The sequence below is a fragment of the Taudactylus pleione genome, unplaced genomic scaffold, assembly GCF_031769625.1.
Source record: "Taudactylus pleione unplaced genomic scaffold, aTauple2 ptg000093l, whole genome shotgun sequence".
NCBI lineage: Eukaryota > Metazoa > Chordata > Amphibia > Anura > Myobatrachidae > Taudactylus > Taudactylus pleione.
This window is the reverse complement of record NW_028284495.1, coordinates 24,418,601-24,434,030: the sequence shown is the minus strand read 5'-3', so window position 1 is coordinate 24,434,030 and position 15,430 is coordinate 24,418,601. Positions and strand designations below refer to the sequence as shown.

At 41.1% G+C, this 15,430-nt stretch overlaps 1 protein-coding gene across 1 annotated transcript in view; it reads left to right on the top strand.

Moving 5' to 3' along the window:
- Positions 1–6,159: 6,159 nt before the first annotated feature.
- RBBP8 (RB binding protein 8, endonuclease) overlaps positions 6,160–15,430 on the top strand; it is an 87,002-nt gene continuing 77,731 nt past the window's right edge. Inside the window, exon 1 of the mRNA XM_088469616.1 lies at positions 6,160–6,260. The gene's annotated coding sequence lies outside the window, so the exon portion shown is untranslated. The remainder of the gene's footprint in view (positions 6,261–15,430) is intronic.

Below are 15,430 nucleotides of genomic sequence, written 5' to 3'. Positions count from 1 at the left end.
TGTATAGGGGGACCACTACTGGGGAGTTATATAAGGGACACTGCATAGGGGGGACCACTATTGGGTCTGGGGGCACTGTATAGGGGAACCACTACTGGGGCATTATATAAGGGGCACTGCATAGGGGGGGACACTACTGGGTCTGGGGGCTCTATATAAGGTGCACTAATGGGGGCACTGTATAGGGGGACCACTACTGGGGCATTATATAAGGGGCACTGCATAGGGGGGACCACTACTGGGTCTGGGGGCACTATATAAGGGCACTACTGGGGGCAATGCATAAGGGGCATTACTACAGGGGACGGTGGTATATAGGGGCCCCCACAAGTTTGTTGATCAGGGGCCCCCACAGACCTTAATCTGGCCCTGCCTCCACCTATCTCATTTACTCTCTGTTTTGTCCCTTGTTGCAGACAGTCACATTGCTGAGCATGCAACAAAGCATCACAGACCATGTGCACCATGTAACTGCAATTTATATGCTACATTAGGGACATGCAGAGATTGGGGTCCCTTGATAACAGGCTGCAAGCTTAAATGTTTTGATCAAAATATGGACAAAATCCCCCACTTTATTTGCTAGATACACACAAATTTGCAGTTCTAGTGATATGCCGGCAACAAATGTCTTTCTGTTTTGTATACATATATACGGCATATGTCCATATATGTATATCATCATTTCAGTGTAAGCACAAAGCTGCCTGGTATTTATGTCCTACATGCAAATGCAATACAGTATTTTCACTGCAAGCACAAGTAAATTGCATTTGTACCTATTGCATCACATCACATGTTTGTCAGGGTGCACATTTGCACCCTGTAGCTGAAGTTGTCCTGACATACGAGCACTTACCAGTAGATTGTATCAGTAATGAGTTCAACCAATGATAACATTTGCTGGATTTAAACAACAGCACACAATGCTCCTTGATATAACCAAACTTGTCTCCTGAAACTTCTGGAAGACTCACAAATTTTTCACCCTCCTGCATCCCATCCACTTACCTGGAGAAATGGGCTGGGCAGGGACATGATTATGCATTAAACTAAACAGTGTGTTTGTGGGAGTGGGGGCATGATGACATGAATCGCATTGATACGTCCTTGCATACATGGTTTTACCCCTAAGAGCCATATTCAATTTGAGCGGACCTGCGATACTTTTCCGCCTCCTGGACCTGTCGCCTACTTCGCCTGTTTTGCACTTTTTTCCGCCTGCTATTCATAGGCAAAAATTTTCGCCTATTACATTGCATTGACTTTCCGCCTAGGCGGAAAGTCTTTCAAATTGAATACGGCTATAGTTTTCCGCCTGGCAAAATGACATCATCGGCAAAACTTTTTCGCCGAACTCGGCTTTTCGCTCCAAATTGAATACGGGCCTAAATCATAATCCTGCAATATGGGAAGCCTGCATACTGTACGTCACAGATAGCTTACAGAAAGTGTCAACTACTGGTCTCATACTTCACTTTGTAGCCATTAGTGTTCCAGGTTCCCAACTGTCAGAAAATGAGCAGGAAAATACTAGTCTACTCATTCTATACCAGAGGATATAAATAATTAATGGCTTACTGGAAAACAGGATACTGAACTAACAATGGAAACTTTGATCAAACTGTCAGGCTGTAACAGGAAGTTGATCACACATGTGCCATCATGTATTGCCTACAAATAGGCTCATACAATAGACATGCATGCTATTTGCATTCACACTGCAGTGCTGTGCACACTGCATAAACTACACATAACAGTAGAGCATGCTGTATTTATGGTAACAGGACAATAATTGCTATTTTGTGCAATCAGTATACATTAATTTGTTTCCTAAACATTTTTTTCTAGAGCTAACAAAGCTGAGTATTTGCAAAATTAACAGGTTTTGTTGTTTATCTAATTAATGTCTTAATTAATGAATATATTGTGCTATTAAATTTATTCAAGGCATCTTTTGTTGTGTGGATGAAAATTTGCACAAAGTGCGTGGGGTCTATGTACTAAAGCACATGTGAATGTTTACTAAGATGGGAGTTCTATTAAGAAGTGATGTTGTCCATAGCAACCAATCAGATTCTACTTATCATTTATGTAGCACCTTCCAGAAGATAATACCTGGAATCGTATTGGTTGCTATGGGCAACATCACTTCTTAATAGAACTACCATCTTAGTAAATTTACCCCTAAGAGCGCACACATGGTTATTAGATTACAATGTGCGCGCGCGTGCGCAGCAAAATTCTCCAGCACACCCATTTTGGGAATAGAGCTGTGTTGTATGCAAGGGCATAGCATGTACAGCTTCTGCCTCATGAGCGTTCCTGTTTGGCAATGTTGGCCTGTTTAAGTTGCCTATAGCAGTCAGGTACTAATGGTTTGCACTCGACCCAATATAAAAAAAAGCCTGATAGATTTATAAGAATATAAAATTATAGTGTTATTCAAATGCTCCAGTTTGTCAGCTTTGTCTTTAAAGATGACACAGGTACTTCAGATACCATGCCCTGTAGCACAATGCTAATTATCTTGACTTCAAGAATTGTTTGAATAGAATCTACAAATCCATTTTTTCTTTCATCATGCAGCTATTAAAAAAACATAAATGTTGAAACAGCAATAATCAGATCATGTATGAATCTGTAGTATTTGAATCAAGTTGAACAGACAGGGTGTGTTTGCTTAATAGCTTACTCATTTAGTTACCTAATGAGACTACATTAATCCACATGCTGGAGTTATTAAAGCATTGTAAAGCAGGATCGGAAAGCAGAGAGAAGTACATTCTGGGCCTCCTCAGCATACACACAGATACTTCTATACTAACATCAACTTCTATTGTACTCTGGGCCTGATTCATCACGAATCGCAACTGCATACGCAGATGGGTCGATGTTGCGTACTGCAGTGTGCGTGAGTTATCATTGCGATCGCACTGCGATCACTCACGCAGAAAGAGCCACTGCAGAGTTAGTGACGGGAGGTTAGTGTTTGGGGTGGTGATGTGGGAGCAGTCAGAGAAACGCAGGCACCTCTGTCCGTTTGAACGCCGTTGCATGGGTGTGCATAAATTAGCCACTGCGACGGCATACGCAGCTTGAGTGCTCACAGCGTACTAGGAGGTCAGCAATTTCGGAGTAAGGTCTGTGCTGGTGTAATTGTGCATGAGGGGCCGATGTTTTGCGATGTTCCCGATATATAAGCAGGACTACAAGGTATTACGGATGTGAGATAGCGGTAGTGGACGTCTCTATGCTGGCTGTGCAATGGCTTTGCGTAAGCGCAACTGCGATCACAATAGCGATTCGTCGTGAATCAAGGCCTCTGTACAACTTTGCATTATCATTATCACCGTTCACAGGTTTTACTGCTGGCGATTATGGTAATTAGAGTGTATTTTATTAGGATTTCAAGAGAGCATAAATGCAGTTGTACTGAACATGTGGCCTAATGATAGTACACAACTAATAATTTGCACCCAAATAAGACCTGCCGAATATACTTCTTTAAAATGTCCATATTTGGCTGTAATTTGTATACAATGGCAATGATGCACAGTTGACCATAAATTGGCCATATGTGCTCCAGCCTGCGTGCATGGGAAGAAAATGTAAGTTATATTCCGTAAGCAGCAACATATTTAGCTCTGTATCAGGCCCAACATGTGTTGGAGTGGGCTGTAACCACATGCTGCCAGAAAAGCTACTGGTGAGCTAATGCAATAAGTATTAGGCCTCATGTTTAGAAATATATTTATGGCGTACTTGCCTACATTTGAAAAAGCATTTCAAGGAGATTGTTAAAGCAGCACCTATGAGTGTGCCAATAAAGTGGACGTGTACTGCTACATCTGAGAGGCGTGCCATAACATTGACTTATAACCAAAAGTAATCGAGCCATAAAGCAGTTAGTAAGATCTAATTGTTGATAAAAACACACTGATACTTTCCAGGGCTTGCACATGTTTTACAAGGAGTTCCATATAAGTGGGCAAGAGAAACCTTATATTAAAATGCATGTACCTATGGCGATAATTGTGCCTTATAACCAATACAGGGAAATGGCACTGATGATCCCATTTGAAATTATATATCTCTGATTTCTTTTTTTTCCAAGTATATAACAGCTACATAATGAGGGTAAAGTGCAATCAGGGAGATTACTAGACTCCTCAGGGAGTCAGGGAGGTTGCTACTATTTCAGGGAGTCTCCCTGACAGTCAGGGAGAGTTGGTAAGTAATATATAACGACCAGGCAGTAAAGGCTTAAGGTGTCGCATTATTATATAATCTACATTCCAGCAGAGTAAGAGAAGGACATTGTGGCTATTTAGGTATGCATGTTGTTTTTTGGGGCTTCTGTCTTGGAACAGAAGAGTAACATCTATAATATTGTTCTGCGACATCCTTTAATACTTCCAGTCTTCTAGCCACACCAGAATCAATTGACAGTGTAAGCTCTATTCATAGACTATAAATTTAATTAAATGCAAATCTAAAAATACAGTGAAGAATGGTGAAGCAAAAGCTGAACCTGAAGATTTTATTGTATGAAATTGCACCTCTGCAAATGTAGAGAAAAAAAAAATAATATGTAAAACTACTATGAGAGCCATTCTTCATACCTCAATGTAAGTGAAAAAAGTCAATTTCATTTACATTTGTAAAATCCAAGTTCAGTATTGGGGCAATTCATTACACAGGTAATGTTATCACTCCTATTTCCTGATTACCTTGCATCCCCGAAACTGTCCAGTTTCCATACACTAGTATATGGAGTCCTTCATTCATCAAACTCCAAAAAGTGGAAGTTTTCGGAGTTTGACTGCCATCTTCAGATGCATGTGCACTAACACAGCTGGCGTAACTGTGAGTGGTAGGGCTGGCAGGGACAGCTGCTTCTTGAGCAGCTGTCCCCACACCGGAGCAATCTTGAATTGCTCCAGTAATATGGTATATGATGTAACAATTCACGACAAGTTGGATACCAAAGGCAGATGGCAGTGATGTGTGGTGAGGTAAATAGCTGGGGAGGCACTGGCTAGTATCAAAGCCAGATTTACAGATACATAAATGAACCCGAGGGTTCATGTGGGCATTATTCAAAGGTGCAGCAGTATATAGTACTGGAAGTCTGCTGTGTTTGATCAGGGATGTGCGGAAAAGGTAGATAGGGGAGGCAGTGCTTCACCTGCCATACACTTTTTACTCCAGAGTTTTGACTTTAAAAATTATTATAATAATACAAAGAAGATATTTATAATATTTTCTTTAAATTTGTCTTATAATTTTTATAGTCAAAACTCTGGAGTATACCTAAGTATGACATGAAAGACTCTGCCTCACCTGACCACACATCACTGGCAGATGGGGCATATTGATGAATATGCCCCTATATAAAATATTTATGTAAGGATAAAGAGTAGGTTTTGGTAATGGAAAGTAGACTTTTGGGTGTTTGTTAGTGATTTTAATAAAAATGAGGGTCCAAAACTAAATCAGAAAATAGAAAAAAACACTAAGGGGCCCAGTTATCAACAACTGTATTTGTTACCAAAAGTCAAGAGCCATTTCGGTGCCAGAAGAGCATGTTTATAATTTTGTTAGCAAACTGCTATTTCCCTCCTGTGTTAGAGCTGTAAGTTATCTGACATACTATTTACATTAAATTATTTTACATGCCCTAAGGATATGGATTCTTGCCTAGAAGCTATTGTGCATATTAGCTACATAAAAAGAGGTTGTTTGAAAACCTGTGAGTCTTATAAAAAGACATTGTACTCCAACGAATGTATCTGAAGGATCTTTCCGTACTTGACACGGATGCTTGCCACTCCCACAGAAGTCTGCTAAATTATTTCGCTGGAGGCTACATCATTCTCTCCATTTGTTGGGAGTTGACGAAGGAATGAATCATTCACAGAAGTGGATGGAGCTTAGCGGTGCTGAGCCACAGCATGTTGCTTTAGTCTTTGATGCAGACTGGTTGGACTTGTTCCTGGATGACTGAAGAACCGGTTTGACTGGTTTTATGTGCCAGCAAATTCTGGTATCATTCCATGTAACACAGAATGTAGAAACCTGCCCAGCCAGTTGAATGAAAGGTATATTAGGATATCCATTGCACATTGTATATATACAAGTAGCTTCGCTCACACATACACACCAGCAGCAGCTGCCTCGGGATGGTCCAGGCTGCATCATCCCACCTTAGTGCCTAAGGCCATAGTGATCATACTACAGGCATAGGGAATCGACTGGTAAGTCTATCACTGATCATTCAAGGTTCCTTCCTCTAGTTTTTCTTTTTTATTTCTTAAAGCTTTGGTTGTATACTTTTGATCACTCAATGTTATGTAATCCAATTTACACCTAATAACTTCATTACATCAAGAGTGAATGCAAAATGTTAGAAATTATGTCATTATAATTAGTTCCATGCAAACATGTATTAGAAAAAAAAAACATTAATGCTATTTGCTTTATATTGTTTTAATTGTTATCTTTCAATGAGTCTGCCATTACAGAATGACTTTTGTACACATTGTGGGCTATATATGCACAATGCATGACCGGCGTTCATTTTGCACACCATGATAACCAAGGAGGAAGGTTACTTGACAATCCAATATCATGTACGGTAAAAAAGACCGGTCTTATTAACCCCACAACTGCTGTATTATGCTCAAGATGAACTATATAGAATGGAATGAAGGCAAGTTTTATCATGCCTGTGTGTCCTGAACATTCCGTAGCTCATGATAAATGCAAGCAGCATATCATGTTTTCTAAGTGTATATATATATACACACACACACATATATATATATATATATACACACACACATATCTACACACACCCTTTCCCTATATCCCATTGTATTCTTCCACATGAATATATATACACACACATGAATATATACACACACATCTACACACACCCCTGTCCCTATATCCCATCATATTCCACCACATGACGATCTCTTGTATATACATATGAAATAAAACTAGAGGCACCAAAGACAGTTTGCAAGACTACAATATTTAGCACAATCTGAAGAGCTAGCCCTATAATATAATAATATAGCCTTTTGGAAAATGTTGGGAGTTTTATAAAGAAATGATTCTAGTATCAATGAAAAAAGTTAATGGGCCCATTTCTTACGGACAACTTTTCTTCTTTACAAAAAGTATTACATTGTTGCACTGTCATTATTTCAGTCGGGATGAAGTAAAAATATTGATGGCCGGGATGCCGTCTGTTAAAATCCCGGCGTCGGAAACCCGGGCTAAATCCCGAAGCCAGAATCCCGACAGACGGCATCCCTATCGAAGGAAAGCGGGCACCCGAAGCTATTAGCCGCGGGGGGGGGGGGGGGTTAGCATTAGGCACCATGGGGGGTTTAGTGTTAGGCTTTGGGGGGGGGAGGTTAGAGTTAGGCACCACTGGGGAGGGGTTAGGGTTAGGCACTAAGGGGAGATGGTTAGGTTTAGGCACCAAGGGGGGAGGGTTAGGGTTGGGCACTAACGGGGAGGGTTAGGGTGCAAGAAGGGAGGGTTAGGAAGAGAAGGGGAGAGGGTAGTATACTTACCCGACCAATGACGGGATTCCGAGCATCGCAGCAGGCATCCCGACTGCCGGAATATCATACCCAACCCATTTCAATCACCTTGGGCATGCAGTCTATTCATTTATTACTCATGCTGAATTAGTTTTTGATTAATTTGTTGGTGAAAAATGTAACTTTGTTATTGTTTTTTTTAAATAATGCAGGATCTGCTATGGGCTATCGAATAGGATTAAAGCCCCATACATATGAGTATTGATATTGATTTAAACACGCTGTAAACTCTCACAAGATGAAAGTTCATGGAAACCTTTGCCAAATATTCTCTCTACACACAGGTCCCTGCAGGGGGCCTTTGGACGCAGGGCAATGTTACAAGCTGCAGGTGCCTCCATCGTATGGTGATTACACTTAAAACATATTAATATATTCTCCCTACATTGCATAATATATGCATATCTCAGAAATGATTGAAAAGCTAATTCATGTATTTGCAACAACTACACAATGTGATCTGGAGGTCATCTCTTTATCCAGCTACTGCCGGGTCACAAGAACATTTATTTTTCTCCTCGCAATTTCCCATTGACAGAATATGCTGCATGTTTAGGAAAGACAATTAGTCCATAAAACCTCAGCATTTCATTCTAATGTCCTTCTGACTATTATCACCAATCAAAGGGCTCGATTCAGAGATGTACGTTCATCCGATGATGAACGTACATCTCCGATGGTTAAGGGTCTGTGGCGGCACAGGCCCCGTTCCGCGCATGTGCAGATCGGGTCCTGCGATTACTCTCGGAATGACATGCTGCGGTATTTGTGAGGTGGATTGGGGCGTGACTGATCACCATTCCCGGAAACGGTGGCGTGTCGCCCCTATTTTCAAGGAGGGACGAGGCTAGGGTCTACATCGGTAGATGCAGATTCCTGGCCTCTGACGTGACCAGCACCCTGTCAGGCTGCAGGAAACTTAAAGTATTTGGACCCCGCCAATATACTAATTTGATTCCCCAAATTAATTCCCCAAATTTTGAATTGCAATTATTTTTTTCAATGAATTTAAAGTTTTAGCGTCTATAGATAATCTAGTGAAAGAGAAAAGAAAGCAAAACTGGAATAAATCTAAATAAACATACAATAATGGGACTGGATGTGACAAATGCTGTTGGTGTTTGTGCAATGCCCACAGTCTACAATGGCCATGGGGAAGCTAATTACAACATATTTAGCATACAGGGCCTGTACAGCCAGCTGTCCTCCTGTTTTTACCATCTCAGGTGAAAATATGATTACAAATATTTTCTCTGTTATAAATACACAAGCTGGGTATACACCATACGATGGCGCGTCCCAGCAACCAATGTAACGATACATCACGCGTACCTACACACTGCATGCTCTCGCGTACAACAGTGTGATGTGTCCTTACATGCTGCATGTAACTATACTGCATAGTTCATTGCTTGTTGATGCAATGAACAACCATATGGAATGATGGATCAGGCGTACACACTATACAATGTGTACAATATATATCGTACAATACATTGTATAGTGTGTGCCCAGCTATAGTTCTCAGTTATCATACAAAAAGGACAACGTACCCTCTTCAGGAGGAATGGAAACATATCTTCCAAGTATTAACCACTAGTGTGCGACTTACAAGGAGACAACCAGGTTTTGCATTGATGATATTCAAAGACACTAGAGATGCAACTAATGCAGTGAAGGAATTTGATGGGCACTGTAAAACGGTGTGTTGCTAGAGTGGAGTGAGACCGAGTTCATAGTCCCCCACTCTCCCCAGGATTTACACTGTAGACCAGTCAACAGGGACAGGAGAGGGAGGATTCAGTTTTTCAGCTGTTAACAATCATTGTGCAGTACGATAATACACTGAGTACCATACATTGAACAGTAATCATTCAGACCAGTAATTTAGTTGGCTGGTTTGCAAAACTATCATGCAGTATATGGCCAGGTTAAGGCATTATCTGAATTGTCAAATTATTTAGGGGGAGAAGTGTGACAAATGCTGTTGGAATCTGTTGGCTGTGTATGTATGTAGTCTTTTCACTTAATTATGGCTTGGCCACACGCAGCTGATATAGTGACTGCTCTGGTGAGCAGACCCTGGCGGCACTGCCTGACGGTGATAGGCAGTTATTGATTTTGGTGTACAAAATGACTACATGAGCAAAAGTATGTATGCTCGGCACCCGGCCTTTCCCTGATTAAACTGAATTGTCAGGGGGTCCTGTATAAAATAAAGATATACATCCTTGCCTGATTGGACCATACAAGGATGATGTGTGACATCCAAGCAAAACTGAAAATTGATACAACCAAGTGTACAATTATTATTATGATCACTTATTACTTCTGTAACTGAAAGTCCAACACAAGCGTGACTCAAGGCACATGGACCATCCCCTGCACATGCTCAGAAAAGTGGGGGCCTTTTTCTTGTTGGTGGTTCTGTCACTCACTGTTATGAAATTATTCATCTATGTTTAAGGCATTAAGACTAGTAAACAGTGTCATAAACCAGCAATCCATAAGGTTATTAAAATAGAACCCGATTTATTAAAAATGTCCAGGTGATGTCAGGATTGGCTTAGTGCTTGTCACTAAGTTGCGAAATTCTCAGACTACCTCCTGAGACATCAGAAAATGAAAATCTTAGTTTAGAAATGCCTATAGGGAAGATAATACCTGACCGTTTATTTATGTTTATGTCATTTTAAAAAGGTCTAATGACTTTTTTATTGATTTAAAAAAGACAACATACATCTTCAGCATAAGTGTCTTAGGGGAAGATGTATCAAAGTTTGCAGAGAGATAAAGTGGTGAGAGATCTCTCACGGATCGCAATTGGTAAAACATGCTAATACATTCCAAAGCTTTCCCGATCATAGGGACGCCCACTGCTGCCTTCTCATATCCGTCCAACGACGTGCATCAGCGTAAACATGGGTAACATCGATGCAGATCGGGCAGCCATGCAGCCTTTAAGTCAAGTCTGACCTGTCTCAAACACTGTGTATCTCCTGACACGCTGAGAGCTCTTATACTTCTAATGAGATCGCAATGGCTAACTTATGCATGCCTATAGAACGCCGTTTAAACAGTCAGAAATGCCTGCGTTTTTGTAACCACGCCCCCCTCCCATTTCCACCCTCAAACACTAACTACCTGTCACTCCACATGCGAGTGACTACTCTTGGCGAGTGTAATCACAATGCAGTCGCTGCACATGTGCAGTGGGGCTTTCGTGCATGCTCAATGGCTAACAATCGCTCAATCTCGGTTAGAAGCTGATTGGTTTGTACTTTGTCTTCAAGCTTTGATACATCTCCCCCTTAATAAGAATGTGTATTTTAATAGCTGCTTGAAGTAGAGAGAAATAAAATCTGACACGTTTCCTATCAGAGTAGAAATATTTATTTGACAGCTCAGTGATGGCCTTGAGGTAGTCTACTAGTTGTGTACCTGTACAGCGTAATCTATTATGCAGTGTTTGCATTCTCTGCCCTCTGGCTAACTTTGTCACAGTACTGTGGTCATTAACTTAGTTTTTGTACCTAATTTTATACTGTACTGTACTAACCAAAATAGACTGAGCATCAGGGGCATAACTAGGTATTTGAAGACCCCATAGCAAAACTTTGTAAGGGACCCTATGTACCACCCAATGGTGAAAAATGTATATAACACATGAAACTTTGACAAGGAAGATGGGCCCCCCTCAGCTCTGTGCCCCATGGCAGTTGCACCCCTTGCACCTATGGTAGTTATGCCCATGTTAAGCATGTTTCTTAAACAATATGCATTCTCTTGTAAGCCCTAAGAATAAAAATAACTGACGGAAACCTAATTATTAGTTAACAACAACCATAAATTTCAACTATTGTGAAAGCTGTTAATATTTTAAGGACACACATTGTCTTGTAAAAATATAATGTCATGTGCTTTAATATCAGCAGTCTACATAAACATTGACATGCTAATGGCATAGTGTGATGTCAGTTTGTGAAAGGATTAAGGACCTCATTCAGACCCGCTCCCAAGCGCTGAGCGCTCGTAAGCGGGTCGATGTTTAGGCCCTGCGCACGTGCAGCGGCCGTGCAATGCTGAATGCAAATTCCTGATTATCGGGAATCTGTGGGTCCACACGAACCCATTCTACGAATGTGCAGAATGGGTCCTGCGTGATTGCATGTAGCCCCTTCTATGCCTTTGCCTGATTGACGGCTGGCATTCCGGGAGTGGCAAAGCCAGGAGCTGCGTCCACAGACACAGTTTCCTGGCCTTTCAAGCTGGCCAGCCTGAGTAAGCTGAGGTTTCCTCAGCTGGCCAGCGGCCCGGCGCCGTCCACCATCGCGACCTTGGTGGCAGTGCTGGGATCGCAAATGCAGAAGGGGGAGTCATACACCTCCTGCTGCATTTGCATATTAGCAAGGACGGAATTGTAAAGCTGCCTGCGTGCAATTCTGTCCTAAGCTGAATCAGCCCCATTCTACGATGGTTCCCCAAGCAAAGCATGGGAAGCCTATTTATTATCCCAGGATGGCTGTATTATTAAAATAAAACATTTTTGGTCATATAAATAATGTTTGTTTATTTAACTTTTTCAAACAAAACAAATTTTATTTTCTTTACGAGTACTTTTGCCAATCTCACGTCTCTCATGCTGCTATATAACAAAAATTACGCATTTACAGAAATTTACAACTGCTGTCTATGTGATTGCATATCTTAATATAGGCGATGTGTAAATTACATGGAATGTTAAATATTAACCTGAAAAGACCAATTTAACTTTAAATTATTCTTTAACCTTGCTTGTAGCTCAAGAAGTTTAAAGGACATTTTTACTTAAAATACAAGTTACTCTTATAGATGTGTCTAAATACACCTATCAACAAACAGTGCCACATAGTCTTTTTTGGTGCGCCACAGACTTTTAAGGCACATATCCACTGGACGATATAAATGGATGTTTGAACGATTACGACATTGTTATCGTTTAATCGTTCATTAACCGTGCAGTGAATATGCCGGCAACGACCAGTGATGCGCGCTCCCATTGGTTGCTGTCACCATCTGTCATCGCCTGAACATACTGCGCAATGCCAATAACGACAGGTTGTGCATGTTCGGGGATGAGGGAGGATGCCTGCACTGAACGACATATTGTTCAGTCTGGATACAATAACCACTGCACAGGATGATGAACAATTGTAGGATAATGATGTCGTAATCGTACAGTCGTTCATTAGTCGTGTAGTGGATATGCACCTTTAGCCGTGCCAGATGACTTTTTCTTAAAAATGCATCTTAATCTGCTACTTTATAGCAAATTCTTTTATGACAAAAATACTAATCCTAAATACATAGGGGAATATTCATCATACCTAAAATGGACCATTGACCACGCGGAAACACTAACACTAGATTCCGCATATTTAAGTTAACAAGCCATTCATCATCAGAGGTCCGAATAGGAGCACCAGATATTCAGCAAACTCTGAAAACTTTTAGGATTACTCAGATGTCCGATGGTCTCTGGACGTAGCATTGGATCAGAGAAGCCAACAGTGGGCGTCTTTTTATTTAAGATGCCTCTTGCGGCTTTTGCATATGGTAGCATAGCCGCTGCGTACAAAGATGCAGTGGCTATGCTACTGTGTCCATCTCTGCATCAGGCCCACAGTCCACTATATTAGGTATGCATGTTAGTATAAGTCCTTCCACTTAAATATAGTACCATCCATTGCCAATACTAAAGAAAAAAAGTCCTCTTTAAGTAGCTTGCACCATCCGTTATTAGTGTAGCATAAATCCTTGAACTGAGTAGCGCTTGTAAATCTTTATAAGTTTATGTCAACAGTTTCATACAAAGATATAATTTGTTAAAATGCTCTTAAATAACTAAAACTGCTTGGTTATATGCTTCAAACTAGACCATTGTAAGTGCTTTGGGCCTGATTCAGAGATATAGGCTAATGCAAACACAACCGCATACTCTCATAGATCTCATAAAATATGCTATTGTCTTCCAAGCACAGCCGAGCATAAGGACGCCCAGTGTTGTCTCCTCATATCCATCCTCCGACGTACAACAATGTAAACATCGGTACCATCAACGTACATCAGGCAGCCATGCAGCATATGTGGCAAGTCTGACCAGCCGCAAATATTGCTGCTCTCCTGACATGCAGAGAGCTCTCATGCAGCGAAGGAGATCACAATGGCTAATTTATGAACGCCCATGTAATGGCATTTACACGGTGAGACACGCCTGCGTTTGCCTAGCCACTCCCCCCGTTACCTCCCCCAATCGCTGACTACCTGTCATAATCCTGGCGTAATCCTGGCGTAATCTTAAAACAATCGTTGCAGGTGCGCAGTGTGGCTGACACGCATGTGTAATGGCAAACAATCGCTCGATCTGCGTAAATATCGGCATTGCATCAATCTCTTCCTTATCACCACCTTGCTAAACACTAACTGTAATATCTCAGAATTTTTAATTCAAAAACGTTACTTTCCATTCAATTTATAATGCTGTCCTTGCCATCTGAGAAAGTGCAAAGGAAGCAATGGATCATCACAATAATAGCAATAAATTAAACAACAATGATTCTGAGTTGGATCCAGTTGCATCCGTTGCAGCAGCCTATGGACTAAGATATGCCAATATAGCTATCTTTACCGCCTATGTGCATATTAGTGTGATTTTATGGACTTGCAACAGCAGCCCTGAGCTGTCTGCAAGAAATCCATCTGAAATAGTCATCCCAACTACGTACCAACACCTGAATCAAGCAGGGAAGTCACAATGCCCTCCCATCGGAAACAAACGCTCTGTGCGTCTTGATAATCGCCACACAGAAATGCCTGCAGTACTTCACATCTTTATTCACAGAAGATGCAACATGGCCGCACCTACTGTACTTGCTGCTTTAGACGCATTGTTTGCTGCATGCGCACATTGTGTTCTCATTGAGATGTATGCACAGTCAGTTTGAAATCGGGAGATGTGTCCGTTTTAACAGATGCGTCCAACTCAGAATCACCCCCGTTATGCATACCTCCCAACATACTGGCAGCATGGATCGGGACAATGGGGCGTTCCATGATATCATGGAGGCGTCTGTATCACTCAGGGGTCACGGCCATACCCCAGGGTGCATAGTGCTAGGAGTGAAATACGCTGGGTTTCCCCTACTGCATCTCCCATCTTTTGTCATGAGTGCTACACTGCCAGACTTATCAGTGGCTGGTGTGTGCTGCACCCATTACTCACTGCTCAGCTGTACAGAGCAACGTGAATGAGTCACACCTCCCAACTCCTGGGCAGATGAGGACAATATAGTCCCAATCGTGACAGCACAACAGAGCCCTTAAACACTGTCCCACATAATTTGGGATGGTTGGGATGTATTATGATTATATTACATTCAATTGTGGGATCTGAAAAATATTTTTTTCCTGTATTAATGCCAACCTGCTGGCTTTCTCCCTTATGTTTATTGTCTAGGTATTTACTTTAGTCTAAAATCAAGATACTAATATATCCCATCCCTTGACAGGTGCAATTGTAAAGAGGTAACAATGTTATTCACTTAATTTGTAAGTGGTTTAATATGATGGCTGATTTGTGTATATATTCAGATATTTATCTAAGCCTTTGTTTTGGCAAGAATAAAGAACAAATTGTGGTTTTGGGGAAATACAATGGTTTTATGAGTGTATGCATGTGAGGAATGTTTTTTTTTTTTTAAATATAATGCTGTTCAAAATGCCTTTATTAATACTTCCATGCTCAAAATATTGAGATTATTTTCAAATTG